We start from the raw sequence: 12,031 nt of genomic DNA, 5'->3' as shown, positions 1-12,031 counted from the left end.
CAAAGATCTGCTAAGAAATGGGCCGAGCCACTGCTGACCTTTGCAAATCCAATTTCTTCAAAGTGTGAGCTAATCGACGTGTTCCCACGCTGTGTATTGCTGAAACATACGATGCAATTCAAGGAATGAATTCACCATGGTGCAATCTCATTTTGAATCCAGTTTTCTTGCTTTGTGTCAGAGGGTGAAGGAGGCAGAGTGTGGTACAAATTATAAACAGCAGACACACAAGTTTCACAAACTGCATAAATCTGTCTTTGAAATATTTCATACTTTGGAGAAGTTCTTGCCCTTAAAACTTAAAATGCATCAGCCCCCCTTTATCGCCCCGCCCCCCCCTCCCCCTCCAAAAGCAGAGAGACATTTTGTAGTGATTTAAGAGAAAAATAAACCAATATCCAGATAGTTAGTCTGAGAGTTTTTGCTGAATAATGTCCAAATGGGAAAAATATCTCTTGGAGGTTATGCTCTGACAAGTGATTAAGGTGCCTCTCTGGAGAGATTTGTGTGCACAGGAGCCACAGGTGAATGGCACGGTGATGCAGAGAGAGCTTTGAAATTTGCATTTAAAATTCATATTCTCTCTCCTACTTTGCATGTCAGATTTGGAATGAGTGCTATTCCTGTTTCACAGCAGTGAGAGTGGGTCCCTCCGCGCAAGCTGTTTTACCAACTCTGCCAGGTACCAGAGGTGCACCTGCAGCATCCGCACATGAGGAACAGATATCAGCACTCCTAACCTAACTCTTACAATTTGGTTTCAACTGATGTCTGGAGACTGGCACCTACCCTCTATTTTCCAGGAGGAGCAGCTATTCATGCTCTTTGCCAAGCCCTGCATGAGCTGACAGGCTGGGTAGCCTGATGAACCCACTCTGGGTATGGCGATGCGCTGCATCCTGTTTACATGCCACAAGTGGTGCCTGTTTGCATAACTCCACTTCTTGTCTGGGGCAAAAGTGACAGAGGAGGACTCTTGCTCTTCATTTAGCTGCTGTAGGGCATATGTCATGAGTAGCATACCTCAAGCCATTTCGTCAGCACCTAAGGCAGGAGTTATGTCATTCCCAGCATGTGGTTGCCTATTCTGGAGGAAAGCCACCTCTCAGGCTGGGAAGCCATGGCATGGCATGGCAGCCAGCAGCCAAGCTGCTCCACATTTGATGCCTTACCACAGACTTCCTGGCGAATAGTGTATCCAGCTGTTTTGGTCACATAGTAGCACCCAGAGATATTATGACCTATTTATTTCATTATCGCCTTAGTTGCACAAGTACAATTCCATTAGAGCTGATGTAACGGAGAATCAGGCCTCTGGGCTAATGGGCTAAACTGTGCCTTGGCTTTGTAAGCTGAAGACTTTCAAATGAAACCTCAGTGCTCTCATTTTCAAGTTGTCCTTAGCAAAGCAAATGAAAATATATCATTGTTCTCATGATTGCTGAATGAAGCAAGTCCTTCTTTTTTTTATTTCCATAATCTTGAATAGTAAATTTCATCCATTCATGACTGGCTTATAAAAGAGTTTGCTAGCTAACCAGATCTGGAGAACTTTCTCAGCAAGTATTGCAGTAAGAGAATTGTTTGTGTTTTTATTCCTCTCTCAATATTTTTTTATTCTCTGTCCCAAGACACGATTAGATTTTCCAGTCTTCTGGACATCAAAGATTTTGGAGAAGAGATTGTATAAACTGGATAGGTAACAGCTGTTACCAGACGGATTTACTGGTGGAAAGGGGAGAGGGCTAATTTGTTTTATATGCTTCCTCCCACTGCTGGCACCTTTCACTGTGGCACTCTGTTCCAGTCCTGTGACAGGGAATATCTTTGCACAGAGGGAGCCCTTATCCACTTGATTATACCTACCTTTGGGTTTCACTGCTATTTATAAGTAGTTTTTACAAATGCTTTCATCATAGCTCCTGGACCTGCTCTTCCCGAAGTTTATTAAAAATAAACTAATGGGAGAGCAGCTCTAACTTTGTTAGTTAATAGCACAGATAGATTTTAATTTCTGACCTTTTCAAATCACAAGTTGGTTGAGGGTTTTTTTGTTTGTTTTGTTTTGTTGGTGGTATTTGTTTGCTCCAATTCTGCATATCCCTGGACAACCCAACAGCAAGCTGCATCACACTACATATTCAAAATATAAAGCATGTAACAGGTGCCTTGTATGGTGAATTAATTCCACAAGAAAAGATGCACAGGACTGAAGAAGAGTATCAGCTTGAATAAATGTCAGTATCTCTGCTGCCCCCTCCCATTTAATGTGAGAGTGAACATTCATGTGAATCCTCTTTGGTTTCTCATTTGGAGTAAAATTCCATGTGCTCCTCTTCCAGATTACCCCTTGTTTAGGAAAGATCTTGGAGAGGAATGCTGATATATAGTATTGCAAAGTACTAGTTGGTACAAATAGTGAGTGTCTAATACAATTATTTTTGCATATCACTGTGCCAACAAGAAAAAGCTGATCCCATTCAAGTAAGAGCCTTAGAAATTTGACCTGATTCAGAGAAAGTTGCACTTCTTCTTATTCTCTTCCTTTTTCTTCCTCTTATTAAAATTTGATCTTCTTTGTTTCATATTTATATATTGGGTTTTTAAATCTCACCTATCCTTACATTTTTCAAACTTCTTCCGGAAGGCAGCACTTGCAATATATATTGCCTGCAAGAACTGCCCTGTGTCCTATGAATAATGTAAGATACCCAATTTGATTCAAGAATTTAAAATGGACAGACATCTTCTCAATCTAGCATCCCTCTTTCTGAAGTAGCCTAGATGAATACTTTTGCTCCTTCCCTACTCTCAGCACCATCAGAATCCATTTCAGGAGAACAGAACTTGGCTTTATAAAGTCTGTGTGGATTCTCAAACTTTTGTAAAAATTGCTCAGATTCTTTGAGCCTTTTCTGAAAGTTGGCACTTCATTTGGAGAATATCATGGAGCAGACAGAATGTGTAAATGGCAGTTGGGCTTCTGTTGGAAGAATGAACCCCCAGAGAAGGACAGAACAGAAGCAATTCCCCCCCCCCCAAATAATTATAATAATAATCTCTAATGTGATTTTTTCCCCTTCATTATTCTCTAGGCCTAAATTAATTTCAAACCTTTTTCTTCCACCTCCTCTCACTGACTACTGCCTAATATGTTTAAAGCAAATGAACCCAAAAGGAGCGGAAGTCCTTTTGAAGGAACTACTGACCTTTTATTCAAAGCCCAGATATTTTTTTCTGCATGACTACTGGAGAAATAAGAACTGCTTTTTTATGGAGAAATAAGAATAGTTTTGAGGTGAAAGTCTCCATCTTTAGGGAAGATTTAAACTGCAATAAAGATCAAACTACAAACGCAAAGGCAGAACCACACAGGAAGTTACTGAGCCAGGTGGGCAGTTTGCTACAAGAGCAGGGGTGTAAGCCCCATCCATCGATACTCTTGTAATGGCAATTTGCCACTCAGCTGGTCCTGTAAACACAGCAAAGAGTATTTATCACAAAGATTAAGTCTGAAAAGATGTCAGTCTGCAAAATTGAAGGAGCTGGCAGGATTTAAAATGCAGAAACAAACCTGCTATGATAATTGTTTTCCCTTTTGTTCATTTTCTCTGATTACAGTCCAGAGCCAAAAATATTTCAGTAGCTTGCAAAGCTGGAAGCTAAGTTCTCAAAGTGGGCTCCAGTTCACTGAGGGTTGGCAAGAAATATACGTTTCTTCTTTAGGATGTTGTTAGAAGTTTTGTATTGCTTGCCAGGTTATTAAAAATTTGCTTTGATTTGAGAGAAGGTGTCTAATTGAGGAAGATCCTTATTTTTTCTTTGAAGAGAACAAGTTTGCTGTGTACAATTTATACAAATAAGGAGAAGAGATGTGACAGAAAATTAAAGGGATGGTGAAATCTAGATTACAGTCTTATGTGCAACTCACAGCCATTTCAGTCTACCAAGTGATGACCTGTGTAGGTGAATGTCTCCTTAACAGCCTACATAGACTGAAAATTTTCTCATGCTAGCAGTCATTCTGGGGAATCCAAGATAACCAACACAATTAATCGTTGACAATGATAAGTGTAAATCACAGCCTATTAATGACATGTTGCATATTACAATCTCTTGCATCCAGAAGAGGAGGCCCTATGAAACAGCAGGAGCTTGTGCAACTGATAGCACCAAATGATTGCCAAGCTATGAAGGCAATAGATAATTCAGGTGCAGTATCTCACAGATTGGTGTATTTTTTAAAGTGAGCTCTGTGAGCTTGGCTCAGATTCAAATAAGTACTTTATGTCAAGTTAAAACTATATGAACTATTTTTTTTGTTTGTTTCACTTCGGTCCACAAGCTGTTTGCACAGGGGTTACAGGCCTAAGTTTCCAGCACACTATTGATGGACACTGCAATAGTTATTTTACAACTTTCTCACCCTATTTTGGAACTCTGCAGTAACAGTAATTAAAAAGCAAACAAACAAACAAATGCATTCACTTGACTAAATATTTGCTACAAAGGAGCACTTATTTGTGGTGATTTTAAAATATCACATGAACAGCAATGATCTGAAGTTATACGGAAACTGTGAAGTTCAGTGTATATAGCCATCAGGGTATTAAAGCCCTATGGCTTTGGAACTGCATCATGAAAACATAACAATATTTTTGGTACATCTTCATAAAATCTGTCAGAATGCGGTTTTGCAGAGGAATTTAAAGTACAAGACAAAGTACTATATATATATATAAATAAAGTACTGTAACCCTGAAAACATGAATTGATCTAACCAGGGGTGTATTATTTACAGGAAAAATAACTGAGATTACTAATGGCTCACTGCACAGAAACAGCATTTGCTGTGATGGAAAAGTGTATACCATGGATTAACTCTGTCGGTTTTGTACTAGCCTGTTTCTCATTTTACATGCCCAGCACTTTGATCTGTAAGATAATGAAGGCAGATAGAGTCCTGGGAAACTTACTGCCTCAAACTAAAGATAAAATAATTTAACCATAGGTACTTGCACAGACATTTTTTGAAATATTTTAATTACGCTTCATTGTTTGTAGCCTTTATTTTTCTGTAAGTATTACATATAGAGGCAATTTAAGAATACAGGTTGCTTGTAAGCCTAGATGTGTAGGATATTTGAAAGAAAATGAAAAAAAAAAAAAAAAAAAAAAAAAGGTTAATTGTTAGAGTTTGTAATGCCAGAATTTTCAATCTCTGAATATCTTTTTTTTTTTTTTCTTCTGTTAAGCAGTTTACTCTTTTAATGAATTTCTATCTATTTTTGCTGCTCCCGTGCTAGTAAATACTTATATTCTCACACAATTGAAGAATGAATGATAGCATTACAGTGATCTTGGGCAGACTTTGAGCTCTGCTATATTCCTATAATTTCACAGGATATCCAGCGGCATCAGAAGTATTGTTCCAGATTTACAGTTATATAACACAGAGTGATTTTTTTTTCCATTTACATTTGCATTCAGAGCTAATGCCCTAGTCATCCAGGTCCCTAAAGTGGTGATCCAGTCCAGTTCTTCAGTGCTGTTTTAACTGTTGCACTCACAACTTTTATGAATTTAATATAACCTTAGAGTATGGTAAATAGGTATAAAGATAAAACGAGTTCTTAGAGATGGAAACTACTGATATTTTTTACTAATTTCTAAATCTATTATGTCACTAATGCTCTTTGGGAAAGTTCTGATTTGCAAAATATGATCTCATGATGTGTATTATCTTATTGGCTTCTTGCCATATTGCCAGAATGTAGCATATTCAGACAGAGGCATCCAAAGTGCATGCTTCAGCAGTGTATGCATGCAGAGAAAGAGTGCAAAGCTGTTTTTCATTTTCTAGAAACAGATCCTACTTGTAGTATACCTCCTACTGAATGGGCTTTTATTATAGTTTTGTGGTTTGGATTTTGATTGGGTTCTTTGTTGTTTTTTGTTGTTATTAAGTTGTGTATCATATGCTCACAGGAATAGTCCAAGTTTTAGAAGTTTTCTTATAGTGAATTTAAGGTTTCTGAAAGGTTTACTGGACAAGATCATTGTCTGCTCACAAATATAGTACCTAGAACTCTTTCTGCACTATTCAGAAAAAAAAAAAAAAAAAAAAAAAATCCCTTAAAAAATACTACATATTTTTCTACCTTTTACTCTAGAAAAGAAAAGATGGCCTGTTTGGTCCTATGATGATTTCCTAAAACTACCAAAAAATCTGTTTAAGAAAGGTCAGTTTAAGAATAACATCTTGAAGTCCAAGTTCTCAGTAAGCTCTTTAAAGAGCTTTAAGTTTTCAAACATTCACACGGTTTATCTGAATTGTCAATTCCCCCTCTCCAATAATTTAAAACGTGTATTTTCCATAGAACCGTTCAGATATACACACAATGTTATTAGCAGAAGGGAAAAACAATAAAAAAAATAAAAAAGTGATCCTGATTGGAAATCACAACTGCCTCAGTAATGTGTTCTGAAATGTGTGCTGAATAGGTATTAAGTTGCTGGTTTTATTACATTAAGATCACTTAAAAGGATCTAGGTCTTCAAAAAAAAGCTATGAAGATCAGCCACTCAACAACGTTTGCTCTTTAACAATATCTTATCTTGATCACTTCCCATCTTTTCTTTTTTCATCTAGCTATATCTATAAAATTATAGATTAGTTATAGATGGACAGGAATAAAATCCTTTTATTATTATTATTATTATTATTTTATTTTATAGATGGACAGGAATAAAATCCTTTTATTTTCATTATTATTATTATTATTTTATTTATTTATTTATTTTTTATCTTCCAGTCCTTTATATTTTGGCTCTCTCATTCCCTGCCTTGGCTTATTTGATTTTTTATTTTTTATTTTTTTTATCTCTTTTGAGGGAATGCTTATGCCATAATACTCACTTCTCAGATGATTTTTCAAACCAACTATATTTGGACAGCTAGAAATGTAAAAGTTGTTTTTGCTAAACCTCTGCCTGTGTGTTCTCTACTTGTTTATTTGCATTTAGACTCCTGTGAGAGTATTATTGTAACATATCAAACAAGATTTTCATTTCCAAGAACTAGACTAAACTGTAAAACTGGAGGTGGAATATTCAGTATGACTTCTCAAGGCAAGATAGCACTCAATGAAATAACAAGGAGCATGCAACAGCTTTATACAAAGCTTTTTTTTTTTTTTTTTTTTTTTTTTTTTGAGAGAGAGTGCTCTGTCCAGATAGAAGATAGAACAGGGAAATTTAGAAATTGTATAGAAAGTCATGGCTTCCCAAGGTCTGGTCACTGTCTAGGTCAACAGTTAGACAAGGTTTAGACAAGGTTAATATCCAGACTCTTTGCCATCCATAGGTGAAGAAGCTGATGCTAGTTTGAACATCAGATATGTAGATGATACAGAGTGCATGTGTTCCTAACCTTGTTAAGTATGTCTTTTTTTAAAAATCATCATCTTTTTCAGCCTGGATTGTAATGTTCCAGCAACGGTTTTTATAGGACTTTTAAGCTGTGCCCAACAACTTATTCTGTTCATGTTTCTGTAGCATTTTCCACAATTTCTACCAGGATACTGAAATATTTGTTGAACTGTAGAGTTATTTCAATTTTGTAGTCTTTAGTCAATAATCATCAATTACCTAGCCAAACTGTGAGAAGTGATTCACTGGCAGAAGGACAGTGCATTGACAGATGTACAAGTGCATCTGAAGCTGTGGAGTTGTTACACATGCTATATTGTGGCTTTTGTTGCAATCGGACCACATCAGCAAAGTGGTATCTAGACCTACATGAAGCTTAGCTGGAAAAAAAAAATGAATTTGATAACTTGATTTATGTCTGTTTCTCTCACTTCCATTTAGAAAACCATCTGAAAAAAATAATAATAATAATCCAAATCATTATTGGTTCCTCTCAGTTTTGATAGTGATGGTTAACCTCCTAATTTCTCAGCTAGAATGTAGCTTCAGTTATTTTTTCTATCTGAGTAGATACACACCCTTACCTCCTCAAATGGACAAAGTGGGTGTTGAATAATCACTTTTATCACCTCTCTGAAACATTAAAGTTGTCTCCCCATCTCCCCTCATGACAAAGAATACCAAACCATCCATTGAGAAAGCAGGCTCTGTGGATAGCCTTGCTGAATTGTTTGCTCTGGCAGTTTCCAGTGAAGCAGCTGGTTGTCTTTGGAAAGCTATACACGTTGTTTTGGGTCTGAACATCGTGTGTCTTTCATTTTCAGCACTAGCCACATGGATAAGTATCACAAATAACTGCTTGAAGGCCTCTTGCCCTTGGGAACCCAATATATATTTGGAAGCCACTCTGAGATTGGGACTGAAGGGAGAATCAAAGTTGACTCATTGCCTTATAACCCCTCAGGGAGAAGAAAGAATAAAAAGGGCAATTGCTGCTTTCTTTAGTTGCCTGAAGCAAGTGTTTCCTGTTTTGCAGAAAATAGACTAATGTCATTTTCTAGAATGATCTACCCTCTATATGAACAAAATACTCCATCCAGTGCCATACAGCTAATTCTGGGGCTTGACAGCCTCCCTAGACTTCTGTGTGTCCTAGTGCAGCCCTGGGGAGGATTCAGAAAACTGTAACACTGAGTTAAACATAATCAGAAATGGACATTCCCATCTTCCACTCAACTTCCGTCTGCAGTGGAATCTCCTGCCATGTTCTTCAGCTCTGTTTCTGGAGCACTCTGTACGTTCTCTAGGGCACATCTGTGAAGAGTGCCTTATTTTCTGTGCTCAAGCTGTTAACATATTCTGATGTATTTCATGATTAGCGTCAACATAAATGAGGGTCACCCTATGACTTTCAGTGAAGGTATGTTTGTTACCCTGCCCATGGGTATACCTTCCCAAATATTTATAACTTCTTATACAATGCTGGAGTGAAACAGTCATTAGTGTGTTAGTAACATCATAATACATAGAGAAAGCCTGAGCCCCAGTGTATGCATTAGCTAAAGATTAAGCAGGATGCCAGATGAGTTTTGATTCATTTTAGAAATGTTGCTAGGCAGAGCTCCAAGCTAACACCAAGAGATGCCAAGATATTTGCTCATGTCTCCATCGTCCCTTATCTCAAGTGGTGCAACTGCCAGAAATAATTTTGCTTACCAGAAAAACCTCACACATTTTGCACATTGCTCTTTTCTACATAACTATTATTACTTTATTAATTCAGTTTGAAAAGAGAATTCAGCTCTAGTATATTAGATCTTTGGAGTATCTTTCTTTAAGACAATGTTTACATTTTTTTTTTGAAACTTTTTATAATCAGCTCAGATCAGCACAGGAATCTTACATAAGAAGGCAGCAATTATCAGCAGAGAAAGTGCAGCATTTTCTTTTTATTTCTCAGATTTCAGATTTGTTGTTAGTCCTGAAATATAGTGCTTTGCTAGGGAGTATATTTTTGAATTGTTGAGGGACTTGTTATACTACACAAATACTAAAAAGAATTTTAGCTGGGAAAGAAGTTATAAAAGCTTAATTAATGTATTAGCTTAGCATGATTCTGATCTTACATTTTCTTGTAAAAACGGTGCACAGACCATTGGAATAAGCTGTTGCTTCATAGCTGAAAATAATAGAATAACTGGGTTGTTCCTGGTTTGAAAAAATGTTTTATTTTAAATGTGCATATATATATATTGTATAATATTTGTGTATATATATTTAATCACTGTCTAGCAGACAATATGACATTGATCTGTAAGTAATCTGTGCCCTTTTTAGAATTGCAGGTGTGTATGCCTGCACCTAATTGTATAGTTAGCACTGTAGGTCCACAGCATTTTTCTTTGTGATGAGTTATTTAGGTGATAAGTGCTTTAGGTTTCATTAGTGTATGATTTCATTAGTGTATTTCATGTATTCAACCAGTAATTTATGGAAGGACTAAGACTCCTAAGTAAGTGTTACTTGGTAGAGAAGAGCCAACAAAAGGTGTGACACAAAGGAAAGTCCATATATTTCCTTCCTTGCTCCTTCTCTTAGCCCTGCTTCACAGTGAAGCATAGGAACCATCTTGCATGGTACTTTGCAGACATAGGAAGGCACTCTGGACTTGGGCAAGGGCTGAAACAGAAAACAAGTGTGATACTAAGAGAAAAGCATCACACAGCTAAGAATTTAAGAGGATCTATAAAAAGTTTAAATTGGTAAAACATGTACATGGGTGGGTCAGAAAGCGAATAAAGCACAATTTAGCCACAGAAGCCTCAGCAGGACTCTGAACATTGTTCAAAGTGCACTGCAGTTTGCTTTAAAGAAGTGTCAATACCCCATATCCTTAGAAAGGGGACTTTTTGTAGTTTAGCATTAATTTTAACAAATGCACGAAGACTGCCCATTCTGCTGTAGTTTGGTGAGTGCGTTACAGGATATATGAAGGCAAAAATCCCACCTTCTGCAAAGTAGTTGCAGAGCTGAGCTGTGCATCTTAGGCAGAGCTGAAAGCCAGGGGGTGCTTTGCCATTCTTAACTAGAAAGGGCACTTGGGTGCATCTCTTTCCCAAACACAGCTGGCAGCCAGCCCCCTGTCTCCCTGCCATGGTGGGGATAGCCCTCTGAGTTTCATGCTGATACCCAGAGGAGTATGGATGTACTGTGGAAAGAGTGGAAAGCTTTGCCCTCTCTCCTTTGAAGTAGGAGGGAGAGAAAGAAGAGTGCCAATCACAGAAACATACCCTTGCAGCTACTGGAACAGCATTTCTAATTGCCATATAATGTGGACAGCTTAGGTCCGATGCCCCCATGCCGTGAGTGACCGAGACACTGCCCTCTTCTCACCTTTCCTACCCCTGCTTGACCTTCTTTGTCCCTGCCTCTTCCTGTGGGCAACCCTGAGTCACAACCACTGAGAATGACTTAGGCTGCTCCTTTAGAAAACCCAGAGGCTGATGGAAGAAAGTACAGCTGTGAGCTTCACACATCTCTGTAAAGCGACAGGTTTTTGCAGTCACCTCAGCAGATCAGATCTCCTGAGTGCACTCAGTGCCATACAGGGGGGCAAACCTGGAGCCATACGAGGGTTTTGGTCCCAACTTAAATAGGTAGCCTTTTGATGAACTCTCTTTCTCGTGGTCCTTCTCCTGGTCCCCAGAGCCCAAGGCTGCTGGGAATCAGTCCTGCCTCTTGTCCAGGCAGATTTCCTACCCAAAACATCCTTGCATGTTCTGAACACTCAGCTGGCTCCATCACAACAGGGGACTCCTTCACTGGCAGATTATTGTAATGCTGCAGCTGGGAAAGTCACATACGACAGCTGTAATGGTGAAATATGAAGAGTAATGAGGAATTGATCTGTTATCTATCTCATAAATACATGTTCTAGTGTACAGAAAAAGCACGGTGTTGATTGAAAATATTGCAGTCCTCAAGGGGAAAATATATATATATATGTTAGACAGAAGTGTCATGTCTTTACATATGGTTCACCTAAAAAAAATCTGACCATTTTTAAGATGGCTGCCAGCCAATATTTTGGTAATATTTCCTTTGTGTTTCTACTCACACAAAGTGATTTATATCCAAGTATTCTCTGGCTGGTTCTCACATTACAATAATGATTTTGATTGCTTGTTTATAGCTTTATCTGAATATTTCTGCTTGCCATATCATATATCCTGAACCTATATAGTGTCATTTACAGGCACCTGCTATGCTGGAGTAGAGTCCATTGTTTCTTCTGTCTTGTCTGGGGCTATTTGCATATATTGTTTCTAAGTTTTTGGAGTTGAAGGGGAGAACAAGGACTGTATTCTCACCCTCCTGACCAAGAAAATAACAATTTTCAGTTAAATTACTCTGACGTGGGTAGGGAAGTCAGGATATGTAGACCCAGTGTCAATTTTTGCCATGGGGAGAGTTAATATACTTTCCCAGGAAAGAGGTGAGGCTAGAGCTGTGTCACCAGCCCAGAAGACATGAGGCAATCGGTCTGCAAGGGAAACACAGTTGGGCCCAGCTGTGATGAACGAGGTCATCTGCATGGGAC

The 12,031-nt window shown here is 38.1% G+C and overlaps 1 long non-coding RNA gene across 1 annotated transcript in view; it reads left to right on the top strand.

The window, feature by feature from the left end:
* LOC118164311 overlaps positions 1 to 12,031 on the top strand; it is a 51,246-nt gene that overhangs the window by 21,491 nt on the left and 17,724 nt on the right. The gene's annotated exons all lie outside the window — the stretch shown is intronic.

This window comes from Oxyura jamaicensis, chromosome 3, assembly GCF_011077185.1.
Source record: "Oxyura jamaicensis isolate SHBP4307 breed ruddy duck chromosome 3, BPBGC_Ojam_1.0, whole genome shotgun sequence".
Taxonomy (NCBI): Eukaryota; Metazoa; Chordata; class Aves; order Anseriformes; family Anatidae; genus Oxyura; species Oxyura jamaicensis.
The sequence above is the reverse complement of the archived record's forward strand: the minus strand, read 5'-3'. Positions and strand labels throughout refer to the sequence as shown.